The sequence below is a fragment of the Accipiter gentilis genome, unplaced genomic scaffold, assembly GCF_929443795.1.
Source record: "Accipiter gentilis unplaced genomic scaffold, bAccGen1.1, whole genome shotgun sequence".
Lineage (NCBI taxonomy): Eukaryota > Metazoa > Chordata > Aves > Accipitriformes > Accipitridae > Astur > Astur gentilis.
The window spans coordinates 476,188-490,457 of record NW_026061141.1 but is presented as its reverse complement, the minus strand read 5'-3'; the positions used below and the strand labels follow the sequence as shown (position 1 = coordinate 490,457).

The window sequence follows — 14,270 nt, the reverse complement described above, 5'->3', positions numbered from 1 at the left end:
CCAGTTTATGCTCCAGCTCAGTGATGTTACTGCTTTTGAGAGGTTTGAGTTCACCGGATAGGAGAGCCTTTTTTGTATGGATCAGTTGTCTTGTTCTGATTTTTTTTATTTTACAGGTAAAATCACAGCTCAGCGTGAGATGGAAATAACTGGAAATAGTTCTATTTTTAAATTCGGGGCCTTATTTTCCTTGAAACTGGTTTTTCAGATATGGTGCTAGAAGACGTTACAGAATTGCAAGTGTTGTTTCTGCCTCCTGTTCCTCTTGAACGTTTGGTTTCCTGGGGAAAAATACTGTGTAAGCTCTGTAAGCAAAGAGGTTTTATGTTTTTGGAATATTTGCCAGCTGAAGGGTTTGTACCTTGGACTTACACTGTAGAGGAGGATCTGTTCAGGACATCCATGTCATAGAGTAGCTGTTGCATGATTTATACTTGTAATCAGGTTCCTACTTGATAGCCTTAACTTTGCGTGGATTGTGTGTTGAACTTTGCAGTAGTTTGTTTGTTTTTACATTTCCTTAAGGTCTAGGCAAAGGCTTAGAGAGTTAGCAGACTTAAGGATAAGCATTTATTACTTTGTCCTGCCACGTTGCTATTTGAAACCTGTTCTGAGTGTTGGTGGTATTCAAGAAATTGCCGAGATTTCGAGGGTGAATCTGTATCTTTAGGTGTACTGAGCAGAAAAGTACAATGGATCTTTTTAGTTGCCAGATAGCTTGCTTTATCCAGGCGGTCAATTTGTCAAGATCAGGCTGCAGCGTGGCCAATTCATTTCTTAGTTCCAACAACTGCCATCTTAATGTAGAGATTTATTCTGTAATCAAAACTGGAACTGTTGTCCCTGGTTATGTGTGCTTACTTATTTGTTTTTAACGCTGCTTCAGTGAGACTCCGTCTGAGGGCAGAAGAATCACAAAGCTAGACCAGATTTTGCTAAATGGAAATAACATAACACTGGTAAGTCGTCCTTGTTAAAATGCTGCATGCATTTATTTTCTGTACCTGTAAATCAATCAGTCACTGAGCTCAGCTACTTTAAGCTGAGCTTTCCAGACAATTCCATTACACAAGGTAATTTCAAGTAGCTTCTGGGTCATATGTGTGTATGAAGGACGCTGGAAAAGTGATCTTGCTGTCTTAGTACACGTTACAGTTTAAAAAAAAAAAAAAAAAAAAAAAAAAGAGCATGTCCCTAACTTTATTTGGTGAATGTTTTTCTGGTCTTCAGGTGTGCCAGGGAATCACTGGCTTTGTTAAGCGCTCCGTAAGCTGGTTCATACAGTGGCTTTTAACTCACGAGTGTTTGCCTGCATAAGCGTGTAGGTGGAATGCATCTACGTTTTATCCATTATTGTATGTATAGATGTGTTTGCAGCAGTTTGGATGTTTACAAGCTTGTCAAGTCATTTGGCAGTTATGATTACCATGTGATGCCCAGAGAGCTGTACCTTTACGTGCTCTGAAAAAAATCTGGAGGTCTGTTGGCTTATACCAAATCAGAAGCACTATGATTTTTAGTTTATTATCTGCTGGTGTAGGTAGGTCAGTACTGCAACAGTAATTAAATACTGTGATTATGCATCCCTAAGCTGAATTCTGCGACTTCCTAAATACCACAAGAGCAGACCTAGAATAGTTTGTTGTTTGTCGGCATAGATGGCTACAAAGTCAGGACTTCCTACGTAAAAGCATTCCTAATTTTGTGGGAAGAGGAGAGGATGACCAACTCGAGTCGAAATGAGCTCTGTGTGAACGAGGAACAATCTCCATTTTGCTGTCTTACCCAGCTTGCACCTCCTCACTGTGTGTCTGAGCAAGTGCCATCTTGCCTTAATTTCTAAGCCTCTTTCTGCTTTGGTTATTGTTCTGCCTCCTTAAAGGATAGCGCGTGTTCTGACTTCTTGTGTGGGGTAAAATTACTACCCTCCGGTTAAGCTGGTGGTATACTGCCCTGGAAGCAGAAGCTGGTGATGCTTAGAGTGCAAATTTTCAGCGAGACGTAGATACGTTTCTGTATCGGATCTTGTGCCTCTCTTGCGGACACGTCTTCCCACGTCAGGAAGACTATGCTTTAGACTTTTTCTTACTTCGGTCCTGAAAGCAGCAAAGTTCTTCCTCTTTAGAAGTGCTCAGCTAATTATTAAGAACGTATCAGTAAAAGCAATGGTTATCCTCTTCTTTTATCCCTTATTCAGGAAAGGTGCATCACTAATGATGATGCTGGTTTTGTAAGTTGAAACCGTTACTTTCCTGTAAAGACACACTAATTTGTTCTGAATAAAAGCCTTTCTTTTTGTTCTCTTTGTGCTCAGTTACGTAAGTGCACGAGTGAGTTAGTTTTCCAACGGGTTGATGGAGTGGAAAAAGAATAGTTACGTTCCAGTTGCTGTCGGTCTTCAGTTTTTCTACATCTGTTGCATTTGTTTATGGCCCAAGTCTATATAAAACCCAAATCGTGGGCCAAGAGATTGCTATTCTTTGCACTACAGGCAGATACTAACCTGGATCATTTGTTTAAACCCTGCTTCAGGCTGTGTCGCCAGAAACCGTGTGGTAGAGTGCTGCAGAATTCTGAAAGCTCTTCAGAGTGGATGCATCTGTTTGATGCTCAGCAGCCGTTGGTTCTGCTGGCCTTGAGGTTCAGCCCTCTTGGACTTGTTTTGCTTGGCAGATGTACTCTCTTGTAGTAAAGGCATTGTAGTGGTATTTTGCGAGTGAGGACAGACAGACCAGACATCGTTCACGTCCAGGGAGCCGGGGCGGGAAGGTTGGTGTTCAAGCTTCTCATTCCTGTCAGCGGTGACTCCGCTTGCACCACTAAGTGGTGCTGTGTACATACGCTTTATTAAATCGGGAGCTGCCTGTGCCTGCCCGCTTGTGTAGTTCGGAGCGGTCCTTTTAGAGAAAATGTTCTTTTGGCTGCATTTGTTCTCCTGTGATACAAAAACTTGACAGCTGTTGGGGGCAACTACTACTTTAGGAGAATTTCTATAAAGTAAGAAATTGCTGGTTTTATTTTGTCATGGTGGGCACAAAATTAACTGATTCAAAATCACGTCCACTGCAGCTTATGCTTCCGTAACACACCACTCAACTGATTTCTATGCGTAAATGTCTTCGGAGAGGAATCACAGGTGCCTGCTGTGACTATAGGGACAAGCAGTATGGGCTCACAGGAACAGAACATGCTTTGCCTTCCCATCACCAGAAGAAAGAGAGAAAGAAAGAAAGAGGTGAAGAAGGGTGCTCAGGAGCAAGAGGCTGCAAGGAAGTTGCTGTACATGATCCTTTTGCCTTGCTTTATCTGACAGAAAAGCTGCCTTCTGCTAGTTGGGTCTTGGCTTGAAAGACAAGGGGAGAGAGACTCCCGCCCCTCTCCCAGGGAGTGTGCTACTTTTGACTGGCTTGTTCTGACTATGTGATCTGCAATTACAATATTGAGATTGCATGGTGACAGTCTATACCACTGACTCCCCGAGTGGTTTTTCATTTCTGTCCCCGCTTCCTTCTCCAGCTTTTTTCAATATATCAATTTAAAAAAAAAAAAAACATCAATAAAAATTTAACCTCATATGACCATCATGCGTTGGCTTTGGCCCCAAACACTTTATTTCCTAGAAATAAGTTGAGTCTTTTCATCAGAATATGTAAAAGATTTCTAGCCACTGTAGTACGATTGTATTGTTTGTTTTTTTAAATAAGATTCTGTCCAGGTTCCAGCATGTGCACTTGTCCTGGGTTCAGCTGGGATAGAGTTAATTTTTACAGGAACCTGGGAGGTGGGGGCATAGCCGGGGCAGCTGACCTGAACTAGCCAAGGAGCTATTCCATACCATGTGACATCCTGCCCAGTATATAAATGGGGAGCGGGCCGGGGGGTGGTCTCTGTTTTTTCGGTGGGGGAAGTGGCGGAGCGTCGGGTCCCGGGTGGTGAGCAGTTGCACTGTGCATCACTCTTTTTGTATACTTTTTTTCATTAGTGCCGTTGTTGTTGTTGTAATCTCTTTTGTGTTTGTCCCAGTAAACTGCCTTTATCTCAACCCTCGAGGTCCCAGTTTCTTTTTCCTTTTCTCTCCTCCGTCTCCTCCCCATCCCACCGGAGGGGGGCGGAGGAGTGAGCGAGCGGCTGCGTGGTCCTTTGTTACCGGCCGGGCTGAAACCACGACAGCACTAAATTTCTACTGCAGTAGAAGAGAGTCTTAAGCTGAAGAGAGATTTCATGCTTGGGAGAGAAAAAGGGCAGATCTTGACTCAAAAGTAACTTTTCCAAGGGAAAGGTAAACTCTTTTGTTTCTTTGGGGATTTTTATTCTGATAGCACAAGCATCTTGTTCTCTCAGGATTTTGTAATCTCTGGGAAAAAAACCCTTGGTGTTGTGTCACTTCCTCCTTCCCTGGTTGTGTTTTTTTCACTCCTTTTCAGAGGAAGTGCTAACACTGTTATAATTTAGGAAGACATTTTAACTTTTGACTCGGAGGTCTGCAGACTTCACTGTAAAGACAGTTTCTGTGCATCCAAATGCTGTTAATCCCTTAAAATACGAAATGAAAGATGTGTAACTTGGAGCTGAGACTGAGTCAGAGTATTCCAGATGGGTCTGGTTTACTTTGCATTCAGTGTTCCTGTAGCCTGTTGCTTTGGAAGGTGCAGGTAATAAGCTTTTCAATTGAATAAATGAGCGGTAGTGGTTTTTTGTTTTCCTCCCCTAGAAATGTAGTGCTTGATCAGACTGCACTGACCTGTAGAAGTTGTGGGCACTGTGGTGTTCTCCAGAATGCTACTTGGGCTGCCACTACAAGTAGGCCATTTAAAATAATAACCTTAGACTTTAAAAATACATAAAAACTTCATGATGCTTAAAGTATAGAGCAGAGTAGTCATCAGGTTAAAATAACTTCATGCTTATGACATGCACAGTGATGGTTCCTTTCAGGTTTTTTGGTTGTTGGTGGTGGTGGTTGTTTTTTCTTCTTTAAGATGGCACTGGTCGCAGTGATCTTCATTTTTACGGCACAGCTAACTGTCTTAGTATAGATATGGTTCCTTTCTGCCTACTATTTCCGTTTACTGGCAGACATAGTTAAGATAGCTCTTTGGAGTTGTGGAGTGTGTGTGTGTGTGTGAATGTGTATGAAAATAATAAGACCTAAAGTCCCCTCCCCACATCATTAGCTTTCGCTGCCCTGTATTTCAGTGTTACCAAGATTTTAAAGTGACCCAAGTATTGCTGTTGCAAATGTTTCCATGTTTGTCTAACTATTGTGATGACATAAAAAAAAATAAAAACAAAACACTAAATGTTTTATTACTTGCCCTATAACTATATAGGCGTTCCCTGTCTAATATCTATTTCTTTTTTCAGGATTCACTGTATTTATTTTTTTTTACCCTATGAAACGGAAAGAGATTTCTGGCTTACTGTTGGCTTTTGATAGACGTTTTATCCTTGGGGAATTGCCCACCAATTACTTCATAGAGTTTGGAATTTAACTGAAGGACATTTTGCATGCCCGTGTTCAAATAGCGATGCTAACAGGCCACCATACGGTTCATGTTGATAGCTTTATGGATACTTAAAGGTAGGCAATAGTCTTATTTTTTAATAATGCTTAACCTTTTTCTCTTTGGCATGAACAAGCAAGTCTGCCTGGTTTTGTAGGACTTGCAGCTTTTCCTTAACATCAGACTTTAAAAAGGGGAGAACCAGTAGTATCAGGTACGCAGTTAGGATGGCGATTTTTAAAATACGAAGCTGCGTAACAGTCTCGGGAAGAACATGCGTGACTGGGCGTGAGAGTCTGTGGTACAGCATTACTAACCTTTGCTAAAAAAAGTTTTGAAGAATGAAGCATTTGCTTTATGAACGGTACTTGAGGACGAATTCTGATGCTGCTGCTAAAGTTTATTGAAAAATAGGCACTGATTTCAGTGATGATGCAGGTGTGGTTTCTGTTCATGCCTTAAATCTGAAAAGAAGAGAAGAGAAACCTCCATTTGAAGGAGGATTTTGTATGAAGGGTAATCAAACCAGTAACCTGCTTCAAGAACGACTTTAACATATTTGGAGCATCGGTTAAAGGCAAATAAGTCAAGTTTATCATATCCTCCTACATAAGCTGTGACTATTGAATACAGTCGGCAGTCCGCCTCAGAACTTGCTGGTGTGCAACTGCAACGTGTTAAGTTGTAAGACTTCACAGCCACGAGCTGATGGGCCACAGTTCTCTCCGAGCATAAAGCGCTGTAAGTTTTAGTTTCTTGCACAGCAGTGACTCTTTTCAACATTAGTAACTATACAACAGGGTAAAAGGCAAATTTAGTGAATAATAATGTGTCGTTCTCAGAGTAGCTGTTTGCATTTCACCATGATGCAGATGCTTTTTATAGCAGTTGTGTTGGCACATGTGTTAGAATTCGGTTAATTCTCTCCTGAACTCATTTAAACTTTTGGCTTCAACTGCATCACTGGCAATATGTTTCAGAATAGAATAATTATTTCCTTTAAAAAAAAACGGGGGTGGGGGGGTAAGAAGAAGGGGTGGAGGAAGCGGGGATAAAAAAATCTGTTGTCTGCCAGTGCTGTGGGCTGCTCACTCATTTTTCTGTAGAACTTCTGGTTTTTCTTTTTTTGTTTTGTTTTTCTACCTTAGCCTATTAGCCTATCCTCTGCACCTTTGGTCATTTCCTGAAGTTTGTCTGTAGTTTCCTACATGAGTAGGTAAATGTATCTATTTTACTTTACAGAGCTTTGATAGTTTTTTTAAATTGTACAAGGAATTTAAATCTTGGAACAAATGTCTTTGCTTATTGATTTTTGTGAGTAGCTGCAAAAATCTTATGTATTAGTTGCCCCTTTTAAAATTAAAATAAAAATGAATGCTATGCAAGAAATAGGTTGCAAGTAACTGTTAGGGTCTTACTACTGCTTGCTGTTGAGAGATCGTGGGAAGTGCAGAGAATTTGTGTTAAAAGTTACGGGCATTTTTCAAGATAGTTTTCCAGGTCTGAGGCATGCTGAAATACCTCTTTCCTGTGATAGTGTGTTTAGTTTCATTGACTTCAGCGGAACACACAGAATACATTGACTTAAACTAGCTGAGAATCTGATGATAAGGTTTTATACTCTACCTAACATAGTGTTGTGATGACCTGTCCTCCAAACTCAAAATTATGTTTGATGATCTTAACAGGAGGCCGGATCTTTGATCTGGAAATTATGCTGGTAGCGACGTTACAGAATCCAGGCTTGTAACTTCACTGGTTTCTTGCAGCCCCTCAAGTTCATGAAGGACAATAAAGACCCATTCTTTCTTGTTCTTGTGCTATAATCAGTGATGGAAGTATGACATTGTCAGTTGTAAGAAGTGGCTTAACTGCTGTTGGAGTCTGCTTTTATGCCTGAAAAACCTGTTGATTTGCATGGGTTTGCACAGCTTATGCTAATGATGTGGCTGGAATGAGACAGGATCTTGTGTAGTCTGCAAGGGCTGTATATGGTCCTGGTTTATAGCTGGGTGGGAGGGATTGGTTCAAGTTACTTCTGATTTGCCCTATTTAATATCTTTGTTTCCTAATGGCAAGTGGCAACAGACAATGCGTATGGGTTTCAAGGCCCTGTGGAACAGAGAAGGTAGTTTGCCAGTGTTCTTACTGCTGTTGCAGACGTCGTTTCAGTGGATTGAAAGTGGCACTTTCCAAGTACCTTTTCCTACCATTGCTGCGTTTTTGTTTTTTTTTTTTAAATCCAGAAGAATGTTTCTGTACTTCCCTTCCCTTCCCTATAGGTGCATGTTGATTTACATTGCATGCTATTGCAGCGTTCTTAGTCTACCAGTTACAGATTACTCCTTTCAGTTCTTGTGCATTTCTGAATGTGTATCTACCTATACATCTACTAAACTCACATTTATTCAGACATGATATGCGGCTGCGTGGTCCTTTGTTACCGGCTGGGCTGAAACCACGACACACTTGTATGCAGCTTTTTTTTTTCCCCCTTTCTTTTTTTCAGGTCAGTAATTTTGTTTCGAGTGTTCTGTTTCTCGAAATGAGCATTCAGTGATGGAGTTAAGTATTCTTTATTGCAGCGCTGGAAGAACGGAGGATCGCTCCTCCAAATGTGCTTTCTGGCTGGGACTAATTGTATAGGTTAAATACCTGCCTTACATACATATTCATAAAATTTCTGAGAAATAATATACATATTCATTGATTTTCCGAGAAGTCATTAGCATATGTAAATGTCCTTTATGCATGCGTGTTGAAGGTCTTCGGTGGTCTTCTGGAGTCCTCTGCTGGTCTTCCATAGTCTTCCTCACTTGTCCGCTGTTTGAACTTTGTTGTACGAGTTTGCGCAGTACGATCCCCTTCTGGGCCCCACAAACAACTTCTCTGCTTATCACCTAGCTTTTGGCTCAGTCACCACAAGAGACAGAACATATTTTCTTATCAAACAGAATACCTCCTCAAAGAGGGCATGTTATTTTGTCTTATATTACAGACACAGGAATCTTGTGCTTTATGTCCTTGGCTTGTCTACGTAAATCAACTTACAGAGGCAGTTGTTAACCTTCTAACAAATTCCTGAGTCTTTTATTTAGCAATACACTGAGTCTAAACATACGTTCTATTTCTACATCTACTAGGCCTAGTGTCAGTTTCTGCATCAGTTCAGGGGTAGAAAGATGGTTTAATAGTATGCATTGTTTGGGGGTTTTTTTGTTGTTTGGTTTTTTTTTTTATTCTTCATGCATTGTGTTTTCCTGCAATTCCCAACTTTATTGAAGAAGGAACGTTGGGTTTTTAACAGTTCTGCTGTGTAAGTTGTTATGTCTCTTAACGGGACTGATGGTGACATTGTTTAGCAGGGGTTAGGGTGAGCATCTTGTATGTATTTGTATATGGAGTTTTAGTACTACTGATGAAAGCAGAAGGGCCGTGAGGCACAGTGCCCTTCAGGGTTTGGGGTGCCTTTCCTCATTGCCCGCAGAATGCCACGTTGTCCTTAGAATCTTTGCAGCTGGTGGCAGGCCCCTCGTAGATTACAAGGCTTGGGACTTGACTTTCTTTTGTGGGCATGTAGCAGAGCTCAGAGTCTCTGGGGAGCTGTAGGTTAGGGGGTGCCCCCAGAATTTGGGATGTTGCTCAGAAGAGCGGCTCTTGAGGAGTAGCCACTGAAGGGGGTTCAGGAGTGCAGATTGAGGGCAGGAGGTGTCAGGAAGCAGTGGGGTTCCTTTCCTGACAGTTGAGGAGAAGAAAAGGGGTTTCTTAAGTTTTGGGACTGCTGGGGAAAGGGAGGAGGGTTCACCAGCCCTTCTCAGAGGAGTTTTGCAGTTGGATTTGAATGTCATAGAATCGTAGAATGGTTTGGGTTGGAAGGCACCATAAAGATCCTCTAGTTCCAGCCCTCCCCCACGGACGCCGTCCGCAAGACCAGGTTGCTGAAAGCCCCATCTGACTTGGCCTTGAATGCTTCCAGGGAGGGAGCATCCGCAGGTTCTCTGGGCAACGCGTTCCAGTGCCTCGCCACCCCTAGTGAGAAACGTCTTCCTAACGCCTAAACTAAATGTACCCTCCTTAGGACTAAAGCCGTTACCGCCTTGTCCTATGGCTGTACTCCCTTGTAAAAAGTCCCTCTGCAGGTTTCTTATAGGCACCCTTTACGTACCGTGAAGTCTGCTATAAGGTCTCCCGAAAAGCTGCATGCCGGTGAGCGGTCCGAGAAGGTGAGGCGGTCGTCGGCCGGGTCGGTGTTGAATAGCAAAGTATTATGGGGCTGCTCGGTTCAGCCTTTACCTTCTGTTGTGGAGGTGCTGTGTGGGCTATCTTTGAATTGGATGAGCGTTTCAGGTGAGCTGTGGATTAGCGAGGAGGAGTGTGGGGCCGATGGCTTCTCACGAGTGCCACGCTAACGTGGTTTCTCTCGGTACCTTAGATACCACGAGTGATGATGGCTGCAGGGTCTGAGTCTGGAATGAGCGGGGAAGTGAACACGGTGGCACTTGTGAGGAGGGGGGAGTTGGGGAAGTAGTTGGCGTTGGCCAGCGGGATGCTTACTCCCTTTTCTGATTTGTTTGTGTTTGTTTTTTTCATTGCAGATGTTGAAGAGCAATGTTCCCCTTGAGGAACATCCCAGTTAGCCCGTGTGGTTTTGTGGAGGATGGATTTGGACCCTCAGCCCTCTGAAAGCTAAGTTGAGGGACCAGGCTGAGAGGAAGGGACAAAGCTGGGAATAGCAGGGAGGAGTTTTAAAGTTAGCGCAGGAGAGAGGGCTGTCCCAAAGCAGTCGCCTTTGCGCAGGAGAAGGGAGCGGGTTGCTTTTCAGCACGAGACCCGTGTGTGCCGGGCAGGGCAGTTCCGGCCCGTGTCCGCGGTGGCGTGTAGTTTGTGTAGTCTGTCTTGTGCGCTTAGACCTTCCTCGGGTCTCGATGTCCTTGTCGCGCTTTGCGCCAGAGGAGCGAGGCATGCGCTTCGGGTGCTGTCCCTAGGGTTTTGAATGCTCTTACTCATTGGCCCGGTGCCAATCGGGTGCTTCTTTTCTTGCGCTCGGAGCTCTAAAGCATGGATCGGTCTTGGCGGGTTCCGGTCAGTGCTCTATGGCAGCACTTTTTTCAGCCTGCATCGGCAGCTCTGCTCTCTAGCCGTCCGTTTTCTCGGAGTGGGACTTCTTCCCCGCATCCTGACATCCTTAGGTCTCGACGCCAGGCTTCTGGCGCATCTGTCGTCTGGGTTTTGACAGTGCTGTCTTGTAACGGGCCGCTCCGTTTGACTCCTCTGGGTCTGCTGTGGAGCCTCCTGGCCTCGCGGTTGCGGCCCCGTAGGTCATCTTGCCCGACAGCGCCTCCCGTCCGGGGGTCATTCTTCTTGCTGAGAGTTTTCTCTCTCGTTGAATCACCTCGTTGGTGGCGTTCCACGTGGTGACGTTCTGCACACGGTGTGCTTGGCTTGGAGCTGCTCTGCCTGGGGGGGTGTGGAGTCAGGGGTAGGTGGAACAGCGATAAGAGTCTACGGGTGAAACGTTGATGTGCCTAGACCGTTTAGGCGAGGGTTGTACAGTCATCTCGGCTCGAGTAGCCATCAGCGGCCTGCGCGGACAGCCGTGCCGATAGTGTTTCACGGAGACAATTGGAGCCGTGTGGCAGGGGTTGTTGAGGGGCAGTGAAGCGGATTTGAGTCTCTAAGGTGTTAAGACTTGCACGTGATGGGCTCCAAGTTTGGCCCTGGGTTTTTTTGGTTGGTGGGGTGTAGGGTTTAGGGTTACTCCGTGCGGGGCCCGGATGGTAGAACACCAGTATGATGATCAAAGTCGCCCCTTTATTGAGCTTAGCTGATCATTCTTACACAATTCTCTAAGTTGTTTAGAAGCTTTGATTGGCTGCTGCACGCAAGCATGTGGTGTCCACGCGCACAAGCGTAAGCGGTGATTGGTTACATCGATACTGTCCACGCGTAGAAACATAAGATACAGTTAGTTATACTCGCTCTGTACACGTGCATACACACAGGATATAATTGGCTATGTTAGAGCATGCAAAACTTGTCTTAGTCCAACTGGTCGAGATAAGCCCCTGAATTGAGGTCGGTTGTGCCAAGTTCCCTTTATCGTGGAATGTGCACCTGTGTTTTTCTAATTGGGATCTTTCTTCTTCTATCTTCTTGTTTGTTCTGTTCAGAGCCTTCAAAGGTGTCTGGAACTCTCTTGCAACCATGAGCTACTTTCAGGGCCAGTAACTAAGTTCCATATAATTGAACCCTACAGTGGGCAGGGGGGTGTGTGTGTTGGGTTTTTTTGTTGTTTTTTTGTTTGTTTTTTGGTTGTGTGTTGTTTTTTTTTGTTGTTGTTTTTAAAATGACAGGCTGTAGCTGCATTCCAGATGGTCTTTGTAGATGGAATCAAGACCTCTGGAGTTGTGAAGCTCTTGCTCTGCATCCAGGTGACTCATTCAATATGTTTGTTTGTTTTTTTTTTTCAGATGTGGAGGGACAGGATGTGTCCCACAGAGCGATGGGGGAAGGCAGCAGAGCACTGTAAGGAGTTGAGTCCGTGAGTGGACTCTGAAGGAAGATGCATCCGGTGGCTCTATGAGACTGCTTTGCTTTGCTGTGTTTTGCAGTTTTCTTGCATTGTATTGGTCTGTATTTGCCTTTGCCCTGTGGTGTTTTGTTGTGTATTTGTATCGACTGTCATGTGAGACTGTCTCGCATTGCCTGGCCCTGCATTGTGTTTTGTATTGCAGTGCTCTGTACTTGTATGGATTGCCACCTGAGACTGCCTTGCCTTCTATGGTTCTGTATTGGTTTTGTATTGTTTTGGTCTGTACTTGTATTGACTGTCACGTGAGAGTCTCTTGCATTGGCCCTGTTCTGTTTTGTCTGGTATGGCAAGGCTCTGAGTTGTTTTGCCTTGACTGAGGTAAGAGTACTGCCTTGTATGGCATTACATTTGCATGTGAATTACATGGCTCTATGTTTGTGTGTGTCTTGTATGGCATTGTAGAGGCAGCGTAGAAGGTTTAATGACTTCGGGCTCTTTGCATGCAGAGTTGAGGGGATCGCAATTGGACTGTGAACTAGCATTGAGTAAGGCAGGAACTGGGCAATGGTGTTCATCTTGTTTATGCAGATGCTTTGTGGCAAGTCTCTAGAAATGGTCAAGGCCTTGAGGTCTAAGTAGCAGCGTGATGGGTCTTGGAGCGATCGGTAACTTTGGGACAGCTCTGTGTTTGTGATGCTCTGGTTTTTTCAAGTGTCATGGAGGACACTGGCTGTGAGGATGTGTTATTTTTGGAATAGGTGGGAAGCAGGGTAGGGGAGTGGTGGAGGACTTCTCTCTCGAGGATGAAGTGTCTGTTGACAAGCTTTGTGTGTTGTTTTTGCAGGTGATGACAGGGCACGAGAGGTGCTTGAAAGAACCTTGCGTTTAGGTGACATGGCGCTACGGAGGTTGGACTGTGACACGTGGCACTGTGAAAGCTAATTATCGGGTTGAAAATGCACGGATGGTGGAGATGATGGTGCGTGTTGAAATGTTGGTGTAACGGAAGGGCAGTTTGTGGGGAGGTTGGTTGGAAGGAGGTTGGGCTGGGGCCTGGGTTTTTGCAGGTAGGGTGCTTTTTTGAGGCCCCTGCTGCTGCAGACGGGGTGACGGCCTCTTGAGGCCTGTGGACGGTATGATGGATGAGTTGAGAGTGAGGGCTGGCGTTCATGTGATCTGAACGAGTGGTGTGTTGTGAATGTCTCTAACCTTGTAGGGTTCTGTGGTTAAGCCTTTTTGGTTTTTTTTTTCCTTTCAGGTTGGATGTAGAGTTGAGATGTTTTTCAGGGAATTAGGAAAAAAACCCCAAACTTAGAATAAAAAACCCCAGCTGGGATATGGGTTGGTTTTTGGTGTGTCCTCCCCTGCCCCATTTATTTTTCCTTTTCCCTGGTCCCAGCTGCTCCATGAGGCAATGTTGATTGCCAATGTTTGGACTGGGGTCTGCCTCGGGCCTGGGTTTTCAAAGGCAGGGCGATTTTTTTGTTTTTGTTTTTGTTTTTTTTTTTTTTTTTTTTTTCCCAAGGCTCCCGGGAACGGTGTTCCTGTGGAGCGCTCCCCTGGAACCTGGTAATTGCCAGTCAGCACAGAGAGATATGTTGTTCGGTGGATGGTCTTTGGAAGACAGTTGAGGATTTTGTGGGGGGAGTTGGACTAGATGGCCAGCATGGAGTAGGCCAGGGTTGTGAAGTGCGTGAGTGTAACTGTATTTGTCTGTGGTGGGTTTGTAAAATATTTGGTTGCTCTTTGTAGCTTGTGATGTAATGATATTTTTCAATTTCTGGTTTTGTGTCGAGGTGTGGAAGTGGACGGTCTGTCAAGATGATTGGAGGTCACTCGTTTGGTGCCTGGGAACAGGGATCATGGCGGTAATGTCACCTCAGGGAGTAAAACTTCTGGATGTGCAGCGATGTATGTAATGGGAGCGAGGAATGTGGAAAAGACCACTCCGTAGAGCATTGCAGGTACTAAATAGTGGCATTTCTTCTTCAGGTAATGCTAAATTTTTGGAGTTTACATGTATTTGTAAAAATAGTGATTAAAAGAGGACTAAATCTAATAGTGTCAAATCTTTGACGAGTGAGGCCATAAGTCTTTTCTATATATTGTAGAAAAAGTACATTGTAGAATTGGATTGAAATACTGACATAGCTGAATCTATGTGGAATGAGTAATGGACCAAATGAAGCGCTAAAAATAAAATGTAAAAAAGACAGGTAATTATGTGTCCTTGT

The 14,270-nt window shown here is 44.1% G+C and overlaps 1 protein-coding gene across 2 annotated transcripts in view; it reads left to right on the top strand.

Annotated features, from left to right (window-relative positions):
• Positions 1-12,777: 12,777 nt before the first annotated feature.
• Positions 12,778-14,270, top strand: part of LOC126037492 (electroneutral sodium bicarbonate exchanger 1-like) — a 116,428-nt gene continuing 114,935 nt past the window's right edge. For both annotated transcript variants that reach the window (XM_049797829.1, XM_049797828.1), the window contains exons 1-2: positions 12,778-13,015; positions 13,833-14,000. The gene's annotated coding sequence lies outside the window, so the exon portion shown is untranslated. The remainder of the gene's footprint in view (positions 13,016-13,832; positions 14,001-14,270) is intronic.